At 38.0% G+C, this 20,097-nt stretch overlaps 1 protein-coding gene across 2 annotated transcripts in view; it reads right to left on the reverse strand.

The window, feature by feature from the left end:
* cbfa2t3 (CBFA2/RUNX1 partner transcriptional co-repressor 3) overlaps positions 1-20,097 on the reverse strand; it is an 85,695-nt gene that overhangs the window by 63,313 nt on the left and 2,285 nt on the right. Inside the window, exon 1 of one of the 2 annotated variants that reach the window (XM_077201532.1) lies at positions 1,460-2,536. The exons of the other annotated variant lie outside the window; for it this stretch is intronic. The gene's annotated coding sequence lies outside the window, so the exon portion shown is untranslated. Of the gene's footprint in view, positions 1-1,459; positions 2,537-20,097 lie in introns of those variants that run through there. 2 annotated transcript variants of the gene reach the window in all.

The raw sequence follows: 20,097 nt of genomic DNA on the forward strand, positions 1-20,097 counted from the left end.
TGACTTCCATAGTAGGAAAAAAATACTATAGAAGTCAATGGCTACTGTCAACTGCTCTAACAACATTTCTTAAAATATCTTCTTTTGTGTTCAGCAGAAGAAAGACACTCATACAGGTCTTGAACAACATAAGGGTAAGTAGGCCTATGTGATGACAACATTTTTATTTTTGAGTGAACTGTCCCTTTAAGAACTAGTATGATCAACTATCAGTTACTTACTTTTCAGTGTCAAATTAGAACAATCTACATTTATAAGTAGCTGACATTAAAAAGTTATGAACGGTCTTAAAGAAAAAAAAGTTGACTAACTTGTAAGCTTAGCAGTTTATAGTAACACAGACCCTCAAACGAACCCATCAAACAAGTTCTCCATATCAACACACTACCAACGTCTCCTCATCTGTCTTTACTTCATATACTGACTCTTCTATGAGTCTAAAGCAAACTGAATAATTTTGATTAATGATTGGCGTTCTCGCAGGGATATTTGCCTGTAAAAGCTTAAGGGCTGTTTGGTGGTAATGTTTAAGGATAGTCTGTGGCCACAGTGCGGTTTCACCTTTAGACATTCAGCTGTTGGGAAAACTATTACCGTCTGTTCATTCATAATTCAGCTGCTCTTTACTGGGGTCAATTGAAGAGTAAAGTGGTGGTTTGCAGGAGCATCGATGCTGACTGGGCTGGACTGAATGACAGTTAAGACAAGTGATGTTGCAACAGAGCATATTGTGGTTTTATCCATCGCTGTGCTGGCAAGGTTGCAATGAACAATTCATCATAATGCACCATATCAAATCTTAATGTTTCTGCGAATATAGACTAATCGTTTTAAGACGAACAGGTGCAGAGATTGCCAGGCCGATGACTTACTTTTCCATTAGATTAAATCTTAAATATGCTGTAGTTTTGTCAGTTAAATATTGTTTTATAGTAGACATAAATTAAAGCTCTTTCTCTTCAGAATATGTGAAACAAGGCAGCATGTGAGCAAATTTCTGACGGATCAGATCAAAATGAATCGGTTTAAAGAGGTTGGAATTTTTTGCCATTAAACTTTTCCATTTTCTTTTTTGCATTTTTCCCTATAGCAGTTTCTGTGTTCTTTTCATACACTGTGACTAAAAAGAATAGGCTCATTACAGAAATATTTTGTATGACTCAATATAGGTTTAATTTTTGTTTCAAATTCATTTTAGTGATAATAGAACATTTATTGATAATAACAGGCTCCTAATTTGATTCGAAATAACTCGTTTGAAAGAATTGTTTTTATTTCATATTTAAAACTGTCCTGAACACACATGTTGTTGATCATTTAATTTCTATATTACTGGACTGTACAAAAAGACACATCCAGCTTTATAAGCATTTAAAATAATCAGCCCATACTATGCTGACATGTATTTAAGAAATAGCCGTTAATATTAAACGATAAATAAAGCAGAGGCATAACTTACTTTTGAAGGTCGAAGTCAAACTGAGGTAATTGCAGCCAAAATAATCCACGCGAAAAATAAAAACAGAAGGGAGATTATTATGACTCGATCTTCATTGAAAAAGGCGTGACGTGAACTTTCCAAAATGAATAAAAATCATATGCCGTTTTGTAAGAGTGTCTGAAGATAGAGAGAGAGAGAGTTCTGAACTCCTTTGGATTGCACGCGTTGTTGACTTTCGTAATAAATAATGAGGTAATTCAATTTCAGGATAACGAAAATATATCATAAGCTAGAACACAGCGGAGATTTAGTATTAAAGTAGTGAGACTTTGGTATTACGTTCCTTTCAAATGTCAAAATCTTGATAAATCTCTTAGTAAAAATGCATCGGGCGAAAAAAAAGTTCGCTTCGATTTCTCAAATCACAAAACAATAAATAAATCGCAAAGTCCTCCAATTCAGATCTCGCGTTCTTGGTTGATTTTATATCATATTCCACAGTAGATGTCCGCGATCCCTCCAATAAGATAGAATATGTTTTTAATATTGCCACTGATGCTCCATTTTTCTTCAAGTAGAAGTGTAGTGGATATTGTCTGCGGTAAATCCCGAAAGTCCTCGTCTAAAGAAACGATTTAGATAGGGAGTGTTACGGAGATCTTTGCGTTAATAACGTTACTCCAACTGTCATTCGCGAACTCCCGCCACACCGAATTCGAAAAAACGGTCCGTTAAAAACATCATTCGTGTCCCGGCCAAACTGATGCTACACATTCCGCGTTGTCTCGCTCTGCACCATCTCGCGTTTTGGTTTATTTTTGTTGGTGTCCGTGGTTGGAAGCTGGTGTGTTGTTGTCTAATGACCCTTCTGTCTGCGTTTAAAACACCATCTGGAGAGGAGAAGCGTTCTCCTGCGCTCCTAACCTCTCTCTCTCTCTCTCTCTCTCTCTCTCTCTCTCTCTCTCTCTGACAGCCTGCCTCCCTTGTGCGGCATAACCCCCTTCTGATATTGACGATTCCTAATATAATTCATATCACATTTTTAATAGACCTGCTATTAACATAATTAGGATGTGCCCACAATTTTCTGCAATTCTTGAGGGATCATAAGCGCTGTCCCTGTCTTTGATAAAAATGTCAGATTGATTCTCCAGAGAGCAGTATTGATGGTCAGGGAAACGGGTTTCTGAAGGTATTTTGATCAGGCGCCGCTAGGGGCCGCTGTTTCCCCATATCACATACACTCGCATTCATCAGGCGATTGACAGCAAGGCAGCTGGTGCCCGAAGCCCGATCGAGGCCATTCAAATCAGGTGGGAGATATGATGTTTTTGTAACATAGTTACAAACTGAGTATTTCATTTTACAGGAGCATCATGTGCTAAAACATTGACTGTTGATGGATGGATAGTCCTACTTTTAGTAGTAGGCCTAATTTAGCTATATTACTGCCTGCTACTATGCACACTGTTTTATTTGTGTGGTAAAAACAATATATAGTAGGCTACACTGCAAATTTCAAATATTAAAGCAAAGTTTACACATATTCGACCTCAGAGTGTCCAAATCCTACTTTTTGTCTTCATTGGGTTTATCATTTTCAACCTAACCAATGTTTTATGAAAATGTTTTGCAATAAATGGCACTTACATTCATAAGTGTCCATATATCGGTTCATTGTATGTGTCTGATGCTTATAAGGTGACTGTAATTGTCATTAATTATTTATTTCGAGACTTTGACTATCCATATTGTTTTATTTGTGTGGTAAAACAATATAGTACAATATAGTAAAAAATTTCCAAGCCATTTTTTTGCATATAACAAATGTTTTATGAAAATGTTTTGCAATAAATGGGACTTGATATTTTGACATTCAAGTGTCACTGTGGGTGTCTGAGATTACTTATAAGGTGACCGTAATTGTCATTAATTATTTATTTTGAGACTTTTTTTAAGTCTACAGTACACGTAGACAGAATAGCAGAGCAGGGTTTTTTCAGTGATTCAAAGAGCCGTATATGCACTATTCATGAATATGGATAAGAGATGGCATTTCCACCAACATTTGAATATGAATATGACTTTTTCTTCTTGTGGTTTGGGCAGAATTTCAATGCAGAACATATTCTGAGGTATTGGCGTAAAAGCTCTAGTAAATACAGATGCTGCTGCTAAAAAATGGACCAACTTCTCCATTTTATTCAGTTGATTTCCCATTTTTTGACTGTTTAACCATCGCTGCACCTGCTAGCCATTCACTGTCGTTGTGACTCACTTTTAGGGGGGGATTTAGCGGTGTCACCGCAGGTGAGCTGATGAGAAACACACATCTGCCTTTCTTTCTTCCCCACCCCTCAGAAACGAAGGATGTAAAGACATGTAAACAAACACAGTTAGTGCTGTTGGAGAAAGCGCCGCTGGTGTAAAGTACACAGTGACATCTGCCCCGTTCCTCCTTCACTCACACCATCGCTTGGTCAGCCTGAGAAAGATCCACAGCTTACAGTCTATGAGCACTCCGATAAAATCACAAATATGACATAAATCCATTACTGGTTATTGTTACGGATTTTCTTCCACATCCCACGGTTGTTTTATTACAGTGGTCTATTATAAGAAATCAAAGCGCACAAAAAACATTAATTTTATTTTAGTGTAATTGCTACACATTACTATAGTTATAAATGATAAATTATGCATAATTACATGCAACTAAACCAAATGCTAATCCTAACCCTATGGTAAGTATGCAGTTACTTAATATTAATCAGTACTTAAGTATATTACAGTGTAACAAATTGTAAGTTAAAAATTTGACCATTGTTACACATTTGTATTACTTTACAATAAGGTCGCATTAGTTAACTAACAATGAACGAAACATTTGTTACAGTGTTTATTAATATTTGCTAAAATTATGTAATAAAAATACAACTGTTCATTGTTATGTTAATTTGGGTTTGTTTAAATAATATTAACATACAACTTTTTGTTCTATTGTGTACTATTTAATGTTGAAATTAACATTAAACATTAATAAATATTGGTAACACGATCACGATTCTGAATAGTAAACTAAACAAAATAACATGTAATTTACAAGAGGTTCTGACAAAATGTCATTGCTGACATATTTAAAAAAAAAAAAGATAATTTGAATTAATTAAAAAAGTTGGGTTGTGTGAATAATTCAATGACTCACGCATAAATACATGTTTCATTACTGGATGAATGCATTTTTTAAACGTATCTCTTGAATGATTCAATGACAAAAACATATTTTAACAGTCACGTGTCGCCACCTACTGGTGTAACGATGTAATTAAATACAATCTTTATTTGAAGCGTCACGCTACTTTCAAAAGCTGATTTACTCTCTTTGATCACCACCGTTGACATCAGTGTTTATATCCGAACTATAAACTTTAATCCCAGTTCTTCTGTGATAATATGAATTATTGACAATGGCTACAGAAGCGGTGTGTTAGCTTAATGCTAATTCCAGTTCTCACCGGGTTGCTCCAATCGTTCGCCTGCATTTATCTTTTTTCACTCGTGAACGTCCCTCGAGGAAGCATAAAGACAGGAGTATTGTTTCCATATCTCCACGAACCAATCAAAAAACAATCGATTCCTGCGTCCCCAACGCTCACTGTCGTTTACGTATCACTGCGAAAACGTCAAACGGATTGTGCCAAAATCGGGCTGATATCGTGTCATCTGAACCTGACATAATGCAGCTAATTTATGTACCTTATTGTAAAGTGTTACCCTTATTTTATTGTAAACAGTTTATAAGTGCACTTAAAAAAATATAAATATCCATAAAATGTATCTGTGACGTTTCAAAATTGTAATTTAAGCCCCTCCTACTTGTCCGTCTGTTATAGAAACTGATTTGGATTAAAAAAAAAAGATAAAATCATAGGATTTGGCCTGCATTATTTTCCTAATTTTACCAGAAAATACGTCACATCACTGAAGTAAAGAGCTTTACATTGACTTAAGGGAAGCGTGTGAGTAAAAGCATGTGTGTGTGGGTGTGTGCCAGTGTGAATGTGTGTGAAGTGAATAGAACTGAACACAACTCTAGATCAAAATTCTCAGGCTTGAGAAATCCAGTAAAAGCCCAGCCCTCATTGCACCGGCTCCACATCTCCTTCTCTGACAGCTAATACCCAGCTCACAGATATGTCATAAATCCTCTACACCCATAATTCTTAATCCACCGTACTGAAATATGTGCTCAACTCTGGTGTGGACATGCAATATCTGCCCAGATATTTGAGGATTTCAATTATGAATGTGTCAGTTTATGCTGTTCTTGTGAGGACAAACATCTCAAATCAGGTTGGGATCTGTTTCCTGCGTTTACAGTACACTCTACAAAAATGCTGGGTTAAAAACTACCATTTCTGGGTTATTTGGCAACTCGGCACTGGGTAAATATTGGACAGAAAACATGTTGGGTTATTTTTACCCAGTTTGTTGGGTTTTATGCATTAACCCATTTGCTGGGTTGTTTTTGACAGTGCTGGGTCAGTCAATTTGATATTTTAAAGGTTTTTCATTTAAATGATAAAAGTGCATTCTAAAAGCCCTTTCATATGTAAGACATGTAATGTAATGTAATGTGTATGTAAGAAAGTTACAGTTCATATACAATATTCTTTGTTCAATCACGACTTCCGAACTGAGAAGTAGGAAATGTACACTCTAAAAAATGCTGGGTTGTTTTAACCCAACGTTTGGGTCCAATATGGACTAACCCAAACGTTGGGTTAAAATGTAATTTAAAAATGTAACCCAACAGCTGGGTTTGTCCATATTTGACCCAAATATGGGTTGTGACAACCCAGCATTTTTTTTTAGAGTATGATCTCCTCATGTTCTGTTTGAGGTCTGAAAAACCACAAAAGCCCTTAATAACAAGTAGTTTGATACTTCATAACTATTCCAAATATTGTCAAACTAATTAAAAATTCAACTGATCTTCCATGAGAAGATCAAGACTATCAAAACACGAATTTTCACAAGCTAAGGTTTCTGATTAGTGCAGTTTGTGTTTGTTTGTGTCAGACTGACCCCGAACATAAAACACATTACTATACTGGAAAACACACACCTTCCTAAAAAAAAATACACACCATCTTTGTGGTAAAACAGGTGGTTAGAGCTTCAGTAATATCCACTGACTGGAATTTTTATGTTCAAGGGAATAAATAATTAATTGAAAATATCAAATAATTTTATTTTTATACACACAGCAGGGGTTTCTGGGTGTTTTCTCTAAAGAGCTTGACTATATCCGTTCCTTCTGTGTAAATCCATAGGATTTTTTCCCCACTGATTATATTATATATACAGGAAATAGTGTTGGTGGTGCTTGGTTTAGCAAAGACTGGTAATAAACTGAGAAACTTTTAGTCATGCATCCTTGATATCTCCACTTAGAAAAAGAATCTCACACGAGATTTCAGAACAGATATCAACAATTTTCTTCATGGTTCAAACTTTTTGCATCTAATCCTTTTATATTTTCTCTCACATACATGTTACATCCTCTTCATCAGGATGGGCTTCTGGTTGTCTATGGGACTGTGAGATGGATGACTGGTTGTCCTGGGGCGTGATGTAGTGTTTATGGCTCTCTGGGGAGTTATAGCCCCGTGTGTCCTAACCTGTCAGGTCCGTCTATGGCCACACACACTTACTTACACACTCCTGCTATGCCTTTGTCTTATTGTGAGGCTAAAGCTTAAGAGAAGGGGTTAAAATGGATGGGTTAAGCATGAAACATACTTCTATGGTATATTATTTATATTAAAGTGCACCTATTATGCTATTTTAAAGGTTTTTAATTTTGTTTTGAGGTTTTCTACAACAGGTTTACATGCATCCAAGGTAAAAAAACACTTGAACTTTGTCATAAATATACATTGCACATTACCACATTTCTCAAGGAGTCTGAAAACGGTTTGATCAAGGATTTAGTCTCTCTAAACCCCGCCTTTCTGAGAGCTTCCTCTGCTCTGATTGGTCACACGGCCCAGTCTGCTGTGATTGGTCGAATGCTTACAGCAAGTGTCAAAAAGCAAAGGCTCATTAGCATATCTGAATTTCAGCTCTGGATCTTCCTCATCTTTTGATACACAGTAATACAAATAGTAACAATGGCGACTAATTTACTGTATCAATTCCAGCGAGAGTCTCATCCTTTGAAAGAGCATTAAAATGGATTTGCAGCGTCTTCTCGACATGAACAACACGAACTAAACTCTTCCAGTCTCAGATTAACTGAGTGTTTGAGGGCGGAGCTAAGAGTGTCGGCAGAAAAAGAAAGGCTCCATTTGCTCTGCCCGGTCGGAGCTCTGAGCATTTACCTCGAGAGGTCTTCTTGGAGGAGGTTGGACCAACTGTTAGTGTGTTTTGGGTCACCTAAGAAGGGGCTCCCTGCTTCCAAACAAACCATTAGTAATTGGATTGTTCAGGCTATTGCCTCGGCCTACCAGGTGCGCAGTTTGCCGTAAGGGCCCATTCTACTAGAGGCATGGCGTCCTCTAGGGCCCTTCACTCGGGAGTGCCCTTCCAGGAGATCTGTGAGGCAGCCGGTTGGACTACCCCGCACACTTATTAGGTTTTATAGTCTGCATCTCCGTAGTACGCCCGGTGCATGAGTGCTCTCGTCCTAGCTTTGTGCCTGTATTCAGTTTCACTCTAGGCAGGCCTTTTTGGTGCGTGGCACAGTGGGCATTCGTTCCCCAAAGAGTCGTTTTCAACGACGCAGTGCGAGTTCCCTCGAAAGGGAACGTCTCGGGTTACGACTGTAACCCTTGTTCCCTGAGAAGGGAACGAGACACTGCGTCGTTTTGTCACGGCCCTTAATGCCTGGGAGCGGCTTGCTTCATCGCGAGGCTAACGCGTGTGTGTGCCGGGGTGCTTCTCAATATCCCTCCTCGTCTCCTCGTTCCTCTGTCCTCCATCCTATGACCCGGAAACCGATCGAGCGCAGCCATCTTGAAGGACATCTCAATTCTCTATTTGCACCGCAAGGAGTCGAGGATCGAGGAGTGAGGAGGCTTCCAGAGGAGTCATGAGCGAGGATACACGGGTGTATCCTATGCGGAAGTGTTTTATCGACTAAACGTGACGCACGTATCAATTCTCCTCCCCCTTCACATCGATCACAATCATTTTAATTTATTCTTTACCTTTGCAGTTTATATAAACTACATATCTCAAATATTTCAACAAGGTCTCTTGCTTTATTGTTATTTCTTATGAAATTCTTAAACAAACATACTTCAACAACATGAGGGCAGATCCTTTGAGCGCTGCTGATGACGCAGTGAAGTGACGCTCGAGTGATCAAGTATTCCAATGTATAAACAAACTTTCATTTGATTCCTCCGTCATCGTTTTCTTTCCTTGCAGCCTTCCCTCGTATCCTACAGGGGGTGGAGCTGAGACGCTAGGAAAGGAAGCGAGGAAAGGAAACGAGGATGCACAAATAAGAAATAAGAAGCACCCCCGGTGTCATTTTATACTTCCGGGTATGCCGTCACATGTTATGTCATGACGCAACGCCAATCAGGATTGAAATAGTTTCATTCATACTTCAGAAGCGCACGCTAAGGGAGCGTCCCCAAAGAGTCGTTTTCAACGACGCAGTGTCTCGTTCCCTTTCTCAGTAGGGTGACCAGATTTCTCGGAGTGGAATACGGGACAAATACAGAACGCATGCGTATAGAGGGAATGCACGTGACGTCACCGTTGGCCGGAGTGACTGCAGTTACGCCCACAAGTGGCAAAAAGACTGAGCGGCAGCATTGGTTTTCAGTGTGAATGCTGCGGAAAAACACACAAAACGCGTTTAAAACGGGAAAGAGCTTTGAGACTGACTGTACAACTAGATTTGACAAGAAATATAAGGAATATTTTTACAGACTACCTAAAGCTACAGAACAGAGAAGCAAATAGATCGCTACAATTCATAGAAACAACTGGACTCCAGGCAGCGAAAGGTGGATTTGCAGTTATCCTTTTTGTCAATATGCTGAATTTAGTGGTAAAATCATTCTCTATATATTGTATTGTTATATATTGCAGTGACAACTCATCAATCAAATATTTACCACTGTATATTCTGTATAATTTGACATTTTTAAATAAACACTGACAAAAAACTATACAAGTTTTAAGTCTCTAGACGATATGATGATATATATAACATTGATAAGTGATCACCTGGATTTAGACCTGCCTATTTTGTATTTATATAAAGCATTCACAGGCAAATTTGCTGTATGTATTTCCCTGGTGTCGAAATCAGGCACATATAAATGTCAGGAAACACGATTCCTGGCTGCATGTTAATATCCATGGATCATTGGATCTTTAGTAAGTTGTAAGGAACACTAAATTGAGTCCAATCTTTAGTTTAAACTGATAATCGTTTGTTTTACTTGCGTTTTCGCAGTTTCCCCTATTAAATCCAGTCACGCAGCTGCTCTTCTGCCACTCAGTCCGGCTGAGGGGGCGTGTTCCGGCGGGAAAGTGACGTTAATGCATTCCCTCTATTAATGCGTCTTACATGAGCTTCATTAGACACACTAGCACACACACACAAGGTCTCTCCCTCTCTGTCATGCGCGCGCTACACGGTTTGAACGTAACATATATATTCACTTAGCCTTTCGGAAACGAAACCTATTATATATAAAATATATATATATATATATATATATATATATATATATATATATATATATATATATATATATATTAACGATGAAATAAGGGACAAAACATGATTTTTTCAGAATAAGTCGGGACACTAAAATTAGAGTGGAAATACGGGGCTGTCCCGGGAAAAACGGGACGTCTCGTCACCCTACTTCTCAGGGAACAAGGGTTACAGTCGTAACCCGAGACGTTTTGTAGCCTAACCACCTTTAACACCATATTATAGCAAGCTCCGTGTTTTGTTACTTTCGATAATAAGCAAGATGCAATCTTTCAAATTCTGTCTATTTGATCACGAAATTCAAACAATAAATGCCGTTTTGGCGCTTTTTGCTGTGGCGTGATCACTGTACTAGCTCCTCATTTCAAGCGGCAGTGCGGAGCGCGAGTAAACGCGATCATCTCTTCCTCAGTTACAGAATAAACATGAATGGACACCTGAAGGTATGTTGAAAGATACAGTAGACTTATTAAAAGCCATACTCGTGTAATCGCTCAATCAGTGTTTCAGCAGCGGAAAGACGTCAATAAAACAGCTTTGTCACATAGCATTACCTCAGCAGGCAAGTCATCCAGTGTCCACAGCTTGTTGGTTACTAGAGAAATTAACTCTTGCACTGAATAAATGCACTATATTAGCCTATATATTAGGTTATATTTTACTTAACCTGTTAATGATATCTTGATTATTTAAGGTATGTTTACTTTAAAATATCGTTCATGAAAATGACAGCAACTGTGTAAATTATTATATTTTAATAACGAATTAGAGGTAAAAACATAAGTTATTGCAAAAACTGCCTTATGTTCAGTTTACATGTTTTCATACAATGTGTTGGGTGTTGATTATTATATCTAAAAAATAAATACTGTAGCATCTGACTTGCTAAAAGTCTACCTGTTGTTAACCTTTAATGTTTTAGTAGTAATGTTGCGGGCTCCCAATATAGTTTACAGTATTAGCATATCTTTTTTTTAACCCTTGCAAAATGTTTAATTGTAATTGAACTAATTTAAAGACAAAGACAAAAAAAATTCATTAAACCACTGTTAAAAAAAGAAAAAAAGAACCAATATTAGCTTTCTAAACCCCACCGAACCGAACGGAGACGTCAAAACCGTGGGAAGAAGCGGACCGTCAGTTTTGTGTATCGTTACACCCCTACTGCACTAACATTAAAATTAATCAATTGATACAATGTACTTATTGTGAACATAGGAATGCACAATACATCAGTCAATGTATGTTCATTTTTAATGTTATAGTTATCGGCCTGATAAGAAACTTTGACCAGTATATTCAAGCTGATAAATAATATTTCCTTCAGCTATGATGGTTATGAATTGCTTGAAATATAATAGGAATCCCTTCAAAAAGGAAAATACAGTAAAGTGCAATATGTGCAGCGCAAGTCTGTCATATCGACTACATTAAAATTATCATGAGAACATTATAATTGTGTGCTTGAGACATGGATTTTAATAGTGAGACTTTTGTTTTTGTAATAAGGCTCTCAAAAATTATATAAAAATTTGGATTTAGATTTATCAGCCAATATGTTGGTTATCGGTATCGGCCAAAATGTTCATATCAGTGCATCTAGTACATAAATATTTTACAAAGAAATTATATTTGAGAAAACCTGCATGTACTGTAATTAGAGCTATAAGTTATTCCTGTGAATACTTTAATAATGACACTGTTGAGCCTCAGTTTTACCCAACAGCCTTACCACCAAACCTGTCCCATCTCAATAGCAGAACAAGAGTTTCGCAATACAACATTAACACAATGAAAAACAGATATGAAATTTTCAGATTCAGTGTGCAAGGACCTTAAAAACACTGTTGGGTAAAGAAGCTGGGCTGATTTGACCAAATTGGGGTTGATGATCATTCATAGTCAATGCAAGACGGCAAAATTAGGTTGTTTTTAACCAAGCACTTTTAGAGTATAACGCAACAGGAAGCATCTACAACAGGACTGTGATTACAACACTGGCTCACTGCAATTGCAACATGTAGTTACGCAGAGTTTCTGGCCTTATAGAGTTGCAGTGACTGGAGCAAATGGTGCAACATGGGATTCTTATCGCCGTGACAGCCGTTTGATTGACAGCTCTGTGCTCTCATGGGGGGTGCGCTCGTAGACAGCCTGTCAACGTCAGCGCCTGACAGGTCCTCCTTTCTAGCTCATTTAGGGCTTTGTTGCCGAGTGATCACTTTCAAACCCCTCCATTATGAGATATATCTCTCTTCCTCTGACCTTCATCTAGTGGCATTAAGAGTGTCTGTCTGTCTTTCTGCATCAGATATAGGCCTTGTCCACACTAATATGCTCTAGTTTTTTTGAAAATACATATTTTTCTCTCCTTTTTGGCCTTCAATTCACACTGAGATGGTGTTTTTATTCATGAAAACAAAGCTTTTTGAAAACGCTCTCCAAAGTGGATAAATTTGAAAACGATCTTTTCGCTTTGTGGACTGGGAAAACTGAGGTATTTAAAACGATGACGTAAATATAGTCATGTGACATATTATACCAATAGATATTCATGTTTATACCGGTATTGTGCCTGTTATGTGCTTTTCGCTTTCACACTGTTACTAAAATATGTTACTTAGCACACTCTTCATAATCACAGTCCTGACATGAGAGCAGTTTTAGACCAAACATATAATAGCGAGTGAGTGCGACCTGACGATCAGTGAATGCTGAGAGATATTTTACTAAGTAAATGATCCTGTCAGAAAAATTGCGCTATAATTTTTTATAATTATTTTTCCGTCTGTATCATCTCAGCGATTTTTTGTGAGGTTTTACGCATGCGCATTGCGCAATAAAGGTGACTGGCGTTTTCAGGCGTTTTCCACAAGGTTTCTCATCCACACTGAAACGTCGTAAAAAATAAAAAGAAATTCTGCGATCAGCGAAAAGCAATTCAGCGATCCAGAGCGAATCTGGATTAATGTAGATGTATCCGGAGTGGCAGAGATGCTCGCATCTGATCTGGCGTATTGTGTCCGTATGGAAATGGCGCTTCAGAAATGAAGCAGAAAAGAAAGAGATAGCATGGGTAAGGTAGATCTTTTTCTCACTCGCACATTATAAATCCTTTCCCGTGGCTCCAGAGTGCTGGAAAGAGATAAGACTGGGAAACACGGCTCTTTTGTCCTCTCTTTGTTCTCTGCCACTGAAGCTCCGGCTCTGTTGAGTCACCCGTTCACACTGCAGTAAATGAAAGTTATTTTAAGCTCGGAGAGGGACTTTATCTAATGAGAATGTGGCCTTAGGCGAGGAACGGAGGCATCCAGTTTCGGAGAAAGGCGCATTGCAGAGGAAGATGTGTGTGTTCGCCAACGTTGCAATCGCTGGTCTGAACCGCAGAGATTACAAGAAGATGCGACGACGAAATGTGTGTGTGAGTGTGAAGAGGTTGTCATTTCTCAAGAAGGTGATGCTGACAGAGAGAGGATGTGAGACAGGACAGGAAGAGAGAGAGAGAGAGAGAGAGAGATGATGAACTGTGTTTTGTAATACGGCAAAGCGCAACAGATTTCACTTTGTGAGCATAGACATGAAAATTAAATTTCCAACTTAAACTGTGGTAAATTTCGAATGCTCTTTTACTCTAAAACTGCAAGAAAATCAAAGCCATAAATCTAAACAAGTTGTGTTCCAAATTTGAGCTTGATAAGAAATTTGTCTCCCATTCATTTCCAATGGGGTTCATTTTTGACCATGAGAAGCACAAGTGTGTCATTTTTACAGGACCATTTAACCTATTCGAATCAAGTTCATGATTTTTTGTGTTTCTTCACATAGCAAGTGCCAAAACCTTTACCAAGTTTCGTACCATTCCAATGAAGTAAAAAATTCTAAAACAACAAAATGTAAAAATTTTTCAGTCAAAAATGACAATTTTAACAACTAGCGAAGAAGATACTTTGAAGATATTTGGGAATCAAACATCATTGGAGCTGAATGACTTCCATTTTACTATGTTTCCATCCACCTATGTTTATGCACATTTTGGTATATCACATAAAAAAAAAACAATGGAAATGACAATAGGTGCATTAATCCTAAACATTTTAGCCGGTTAAAGTTTTTATCTGATATAAGCATGCACATAAACTATATGATGGAAACACATTTACAGAATAAATCCCTCAATGTGCAACAATAAAAGTGATTTTGGCTCAACGTCAGCTGTGATTGGATAACTGGACTAACCATTGGACCAATGGCATCGCAGCATCTCAAATGTTGGCTTGATGGTTCTGAAACGCTGATTTATTACTAAGGCTATGTTTACATGGAAACGATCTGAAGAGAAAACGCATTGCGTTATCACTTTTTATTCTGCGTTTAAACGAGCATTATGGGGGGGAAATCTGCGTGCATATGGTGACGCAAAAGTGTGTGAAATTCAATGTAGTATGCACTCTAGACGGCTAGCTGGCAATGTGAAGCACTGCCACACAACAACACCAAGTCCGCGCGCCTGCGTACAACCTTCCTTCTGCTTCTCTCCTTAGCAGCGCAAAATCAAAACATGGCGACGCAAACAGCAAAAAGACTCTTGTACGTTTATCCATAGACATCATATAGATAAACGCCCTATCGACCGCTACTGCCTATTGGCGCGGACGAGCCGTGGGGCCGCCATCTTAAACCGGTCACCCGCTCCGCTCAGTGTAATCTGTTTGGCAGGTGCAATGAGCTGCCAGCGCATTTATTTAATCATATCTCACTGAATACCGAACTGATTTTCAGGCGTTTTTTTTTATTGCAAAGGTCATACACGAAGCTATGATACAAGACACATTGAATATTTTGTTCACAAAATACAACCAATAGTACGGTAATGTTAAATGTTAAATCCCCGAGTGATGATCCGCCGATTTGAGCAGGAATATGCTGCACAGCGCTCTGGCATCTACTGCTGCTATGCAACGCAAACAGGAGTATGACCGGTTTAAGATGGCGGCCGCATTTCTTGCGCCTCAGCGGCCAATAGGGCATCTAGTCTCTATATGATGTCTATGCGTTTATCAGCCGCTAGGGAAACTTGAAGGCCCGACGTATGGAAATAATCCGACATGTTGGTTTGTTATTTTCCTGTACTGGCGCATGCCTGTGACGTGAACGCGTACGCGACGAGAGCAGATTTGCGTTTTTACCCTTTAGATGTGAACGCGACAGTGGAGCGTTTTGAAGATTTCCACTCTGGAGGGTGGTTTCACTTTTTCGCGTTTTTAAGCCCCAAAAACGCTGTCGCCGTGTAAACGAAAGGCACATCTGATAAAATATTTTTACGTTTTCACCCGCAAGCGTTCTCGTGTAAACAGAGCCTAAAAGATCGAAGATTAAAGAATCAATAACAGTTCATCAAAACGTGAAACACATTTAAACAGAGCCCTATATCTATCAATTCTTATTCAAATCTCTGACTTTCGCTCGCAGACTTCGGTCAGTCACACTTTTTGCTGAGGTTTTTTTGATCAAGAGAAAGATGTGGGTTTTCGGAGATAAATATAACAAGCTGTTTTATGGAAGTCTTCCGCTGTTAAAACACTGATTGATCGATTACATTAGACATCATTGATTTTTATTAAGTTGTTCTTTATCTTATAACATTCCTTCTGATATTCATTCATGTTTATTTAGTGCCGGAAGAGATGATCGGTTCCTAATGAACCTTATTGTAAAGTGTTACCGATTTGTTCATTCATCATTCATGAACACAACATACTAAAAGATCAAATCTTGGGACTTAAGAATCAATATCAGTTCATCAAAACGAGAAACACATTTAAACAGATCCATATCCATTCAAATTCTCTGGTATCTTCAGTAAATCTGAACACTATTTGCTGAGGTTTTTTTTTTTTTTTGATCAAGAGAAGCAATCAACCATTCAATCTAAGAGAAAACAACCGAGATCCCATTCACGCAGAGATCTCGTTCAGTTGTTCACTGGTGTGAATGTGAGTTTCGTTAGCATGTGCACATCTGTGCATGGACCTCGCAGGTGCGCGTGTGTGTCGATGGTTAAACCCTGACTCCGGGGTTGTGTGTTCAGGCAGTTGGCAGAGCTGGGACTGAAGATAGCAAGAAGAGGGGGTTGATGCACACTATCAAGTCGTGAACATCTGTTCCTCACAGAGACCGCAGAGCAGAGGAAATAGGAAGAATAACTGTTCTCTGCTTTTCTGTCTCGTACTTGTTTTGTCTTCATCTTCTCCTGTCCACCCCCATGCAGTGTGCTCACATACACACTTATATAGACATTCGAAGACTCCTTACTAGAAAGTACTGTAGTATGCGGTGTGTGTACTTTCTTATTTGTGACCCTGGACAATTTTTTTTTAATTGAAATGTATACATCACATGTAAGCTGAATAAATGAGATTTCCATTGATGTATGGTTTATTAGGATAGGACAATATTTGGCCGATAAATCACTATTGAACAACTATTTGAAAATCTGGAATCTGACGGTGCACAAAAATGGAAACTGAGAAAATCGCCTTTAAAGTTGTCCATTTATGTTTCGCAATTGTGCTGCACAAAAATAAATGTTTTGTATATTTACGGTAGGAAATTTACAAAATATCTTCATGGAACATGATCTTTACTTAATATCTTAATGATTTTTGGCATAAAAGAAATGTAACCCATACAATGTATTGTTGGCCATTGCTACAAACATACCCGTGCAACTGGTTTTGTGATCCAGGGTTACATATACCATGAATAATTATCATATTAATATACCATGGTATCTAACCAAAGGACATGTCAAACAATCAAACAAACAAAACAACTAGCCATGTTCCAAAACCAGATCTGATATTTACTATCTTCATTTTCAAATCAAAAGTACCATTCATGAACTCTAATGCAAACATTAGCCATTAAAGACATAGTTTATAACTAATTGGTGCCGCAAACAATTGTCTCTGGAACTATTTTATATTTGATCATTTATAAATCAGTGTATAATAGATTATGAGCATGTGCATTGAATAAGCAAATTCATGACTTAGTATAGAAGTAATTATAAAAAAATAATATGTAACTCTAAATGTAACTCTACCTGTTCTAATAATTGCAGTATTGGTCTGTATACATATGTTTATAAAAAAGTAATACTTACTTATAGTTGTATAAATGTGTCTATAATTCATTCACGTTTTTAAAGAAAAATATAGTTTTATATAATATAAAAATAGCCATCAAAGATCAGGATATTGGGTCCTGAGAGGCAAAACAGTGGCATGGGAGAATATAAATATATATTTCATCAGTTGAGCCCAATTGGATATGAATATTAAAAAGGAAGATCAGAAGTTTTATCAAGCTATTAATATTTTTTACATTTAGACACCCATGTAGGGATGCGTTCAGGTTGACTGGGGAAAAGTGTCCCGATCAACCTGAAATCCTGGCAGAAGGTCATGTGACTGATTAAAGACACTGAATGGGGGTTGTATATTTTGCTTAAAATAAGTATCAACTAAAAACAAACAAGCAACGTATACATAATAATCAAAATGTTCTCATTTTGCAGAAAACAAAAGTCAACATGATTACGTAATGTGTGGCGCATCACAGCTAGTGCAAGACGAGCATTTGTGGTTAAACGTATATAAATGTTTATGTTTTTGATAAAATGGCGGATGGAATAAGACTCTTATTCCTCGGCTGGGATCGTGTCGAGACTTTGAAGCTGCACTGATTTGACTCCATTGAAGTCACTGTATGGAGAAAATCCTGGAGTGTTTTCCTCAAAAACCTTCATTTCTTTTCGACTGAAGAAAGAAAGACATGAACATCTCGGATGATGTGGCGGCGAGTAAATTATCAGGAAATTTAAATTCTGAAGTGAACTACTTCTTTAAATCTACCTCAACTTTATGAGTGAGCTGTACTAGTGATTTTGTAGTGGTTGTTTCCAAGAAGGATGAGTGCATATATAATGCATATGACACATTATAATGCTGTCTTGTATGCATTAAAACACAGTTTCTCTGTTTTAGCCATCCTGAATACATCAGATCATCATGTTTTCTCATGAACCATCTGCACCTAAAACATGAACATTCGTTCATCGCGTTTCAGAATATCAGTGGAGTCGAACACATTATTGATTTAGTCTTTGTTATGGCTGGAAAAGCATTCAGGACAGCATAATTCCTCTGTCCTCATTCCTCCCTTAACACACACACGCACACACACACACACACAGCGCTGTCAGCTATGCTAAGATGCTAAAGCACTGGCCAACATATCATCCAAGCATACATATTCAAATAGCCGTGGATTGGCGCGGTTTATAAACCCTCTGCTGCCAGTGATAGCAAACAACCAGACTATGTGTTGATAATTTCCCCCCTCTTTTTTTTTCTTGAAAAATGTCAGGGTTTCAATTCAGCTCACCCATCTTTTTCTATGTGTGGTGGTGGGTGGCTGTTTTTCATTGCAGACTGGTGCGTGTGTGTGTGTGTGTGTGTGTGTGTGTGTGTGTGTGATGATAAGCCAGCGCTCTGACATCTCTCCGGTTATCGTTTCCCGCAGCTGTTGCCCGAGTCGCTCCACATCTGCGCCTCACAAGAAGCTTCGCCGCATGCAAAGCCCCTTCATTACCCAGCTGTTGACTACACCTCCCATCAGCCCCTTCTCACACGTGCTGCACCGCAAAGATGAGATGCTGTCGCCCAGAGACAAAAACAATATGTGGAGACAAAACCGGGTCCATCGGAGACGTCCAGTAGACGAACAGACACAGTGTAATATAATAATCACCGTGGGGAAATCTCACAGTTGTGAAAAATATGATACACCGTTGTTTTGATGAAAGTTCATCTATATGTATAATCTTTTTACTCTTTTAATTAACTGTTTTAATTTTCCTTGCTTTTATTTTGGTTCCTTTCTGTGTAAAGCACTTTGAATTAGTGCATGAAATGTGCGGTATGAATAAACCTGCCTTGGTGTCGGAGGAAAAGATGTTGTATTTTCCCCGGTTTTAATAAAAATGACTTAAACGTCACACTCATCCGCGTAGATGAGTATTGAGTGAGAAAAAGCATCCAAATAAACATTAAACTCTGGTCACAAATAGAAAGGGAAATAAAAGAAAGTGTATAAAGTCGGTATATCTCTTCTCCTGCTCACCTGTCACATCTATTACTGTTCTCATCGTACCTCAAATTACCGTAAATGCACTGTTATGTTAAGAGACCGTTACAGTGCACACTATATATCGCAATACAAAAATGCAACTATGTATCGTGGATAGTGACAATATTTAGGCGATAGTGGATAGTTCAAAAATTACTGTGTGAGAAAGTTTTCTGTCAGGACAACATTAAATTACTATATATAATGTTGAATATAATGTATAATAATGCAATGGGGGAATATTTGATAATGCCAAATGTCTTTGTTACCAGTAAAAAGTGGCCGACATTATTTTAAATATATCTAGTCATTGAAAGAGTGCAATCATATTCGTCTAAAAAAATTCACTATTTTCAGCTTCAGAATCATGAATATTGTTATTCTGGTGTCTCTATTGTCCTGTGCTTTGGGTTTCAGCACCAAGTCCAAGACTATTCATTTACACACACAATTTTGTTGTTACATTTAATCAACAGTTCATTTTTTGTTAACCTTTTATCATATGTCTTTGAGTATCGCAATAATATGGTATCGTGAGTTAAGTATCGTGATATGTATCGAATCGTGACACGAGGGCATGGATACACACCTCTATTGGTAGCAGTGCATGAGACACAGCGTTGGCCTTCGGGAAGTTTAACTCGCTGCCTCAGCCATTTTATCACTGAATTACAGGGGATGTTTATGACTAAGCCTAATTATCCTGGGCTTATCA

This window comes from Siphateles boraxobius, unplaced genomic scaffold (assembly GCF_051911475.1).
Source record: "Siphateles boraxobius isolate OS27281-9 unplaced genomic scaffold, OSU_SipBor_1 48, whole genome shotgun sequence".
Taxonomy (NCBI): domain Eukaryota; kingdom Metazoa; phylum Chordata; class Actinopteri; order Cypriniformes; family Leuciscidae; genus Siphateles; species Siphateles boraxobius.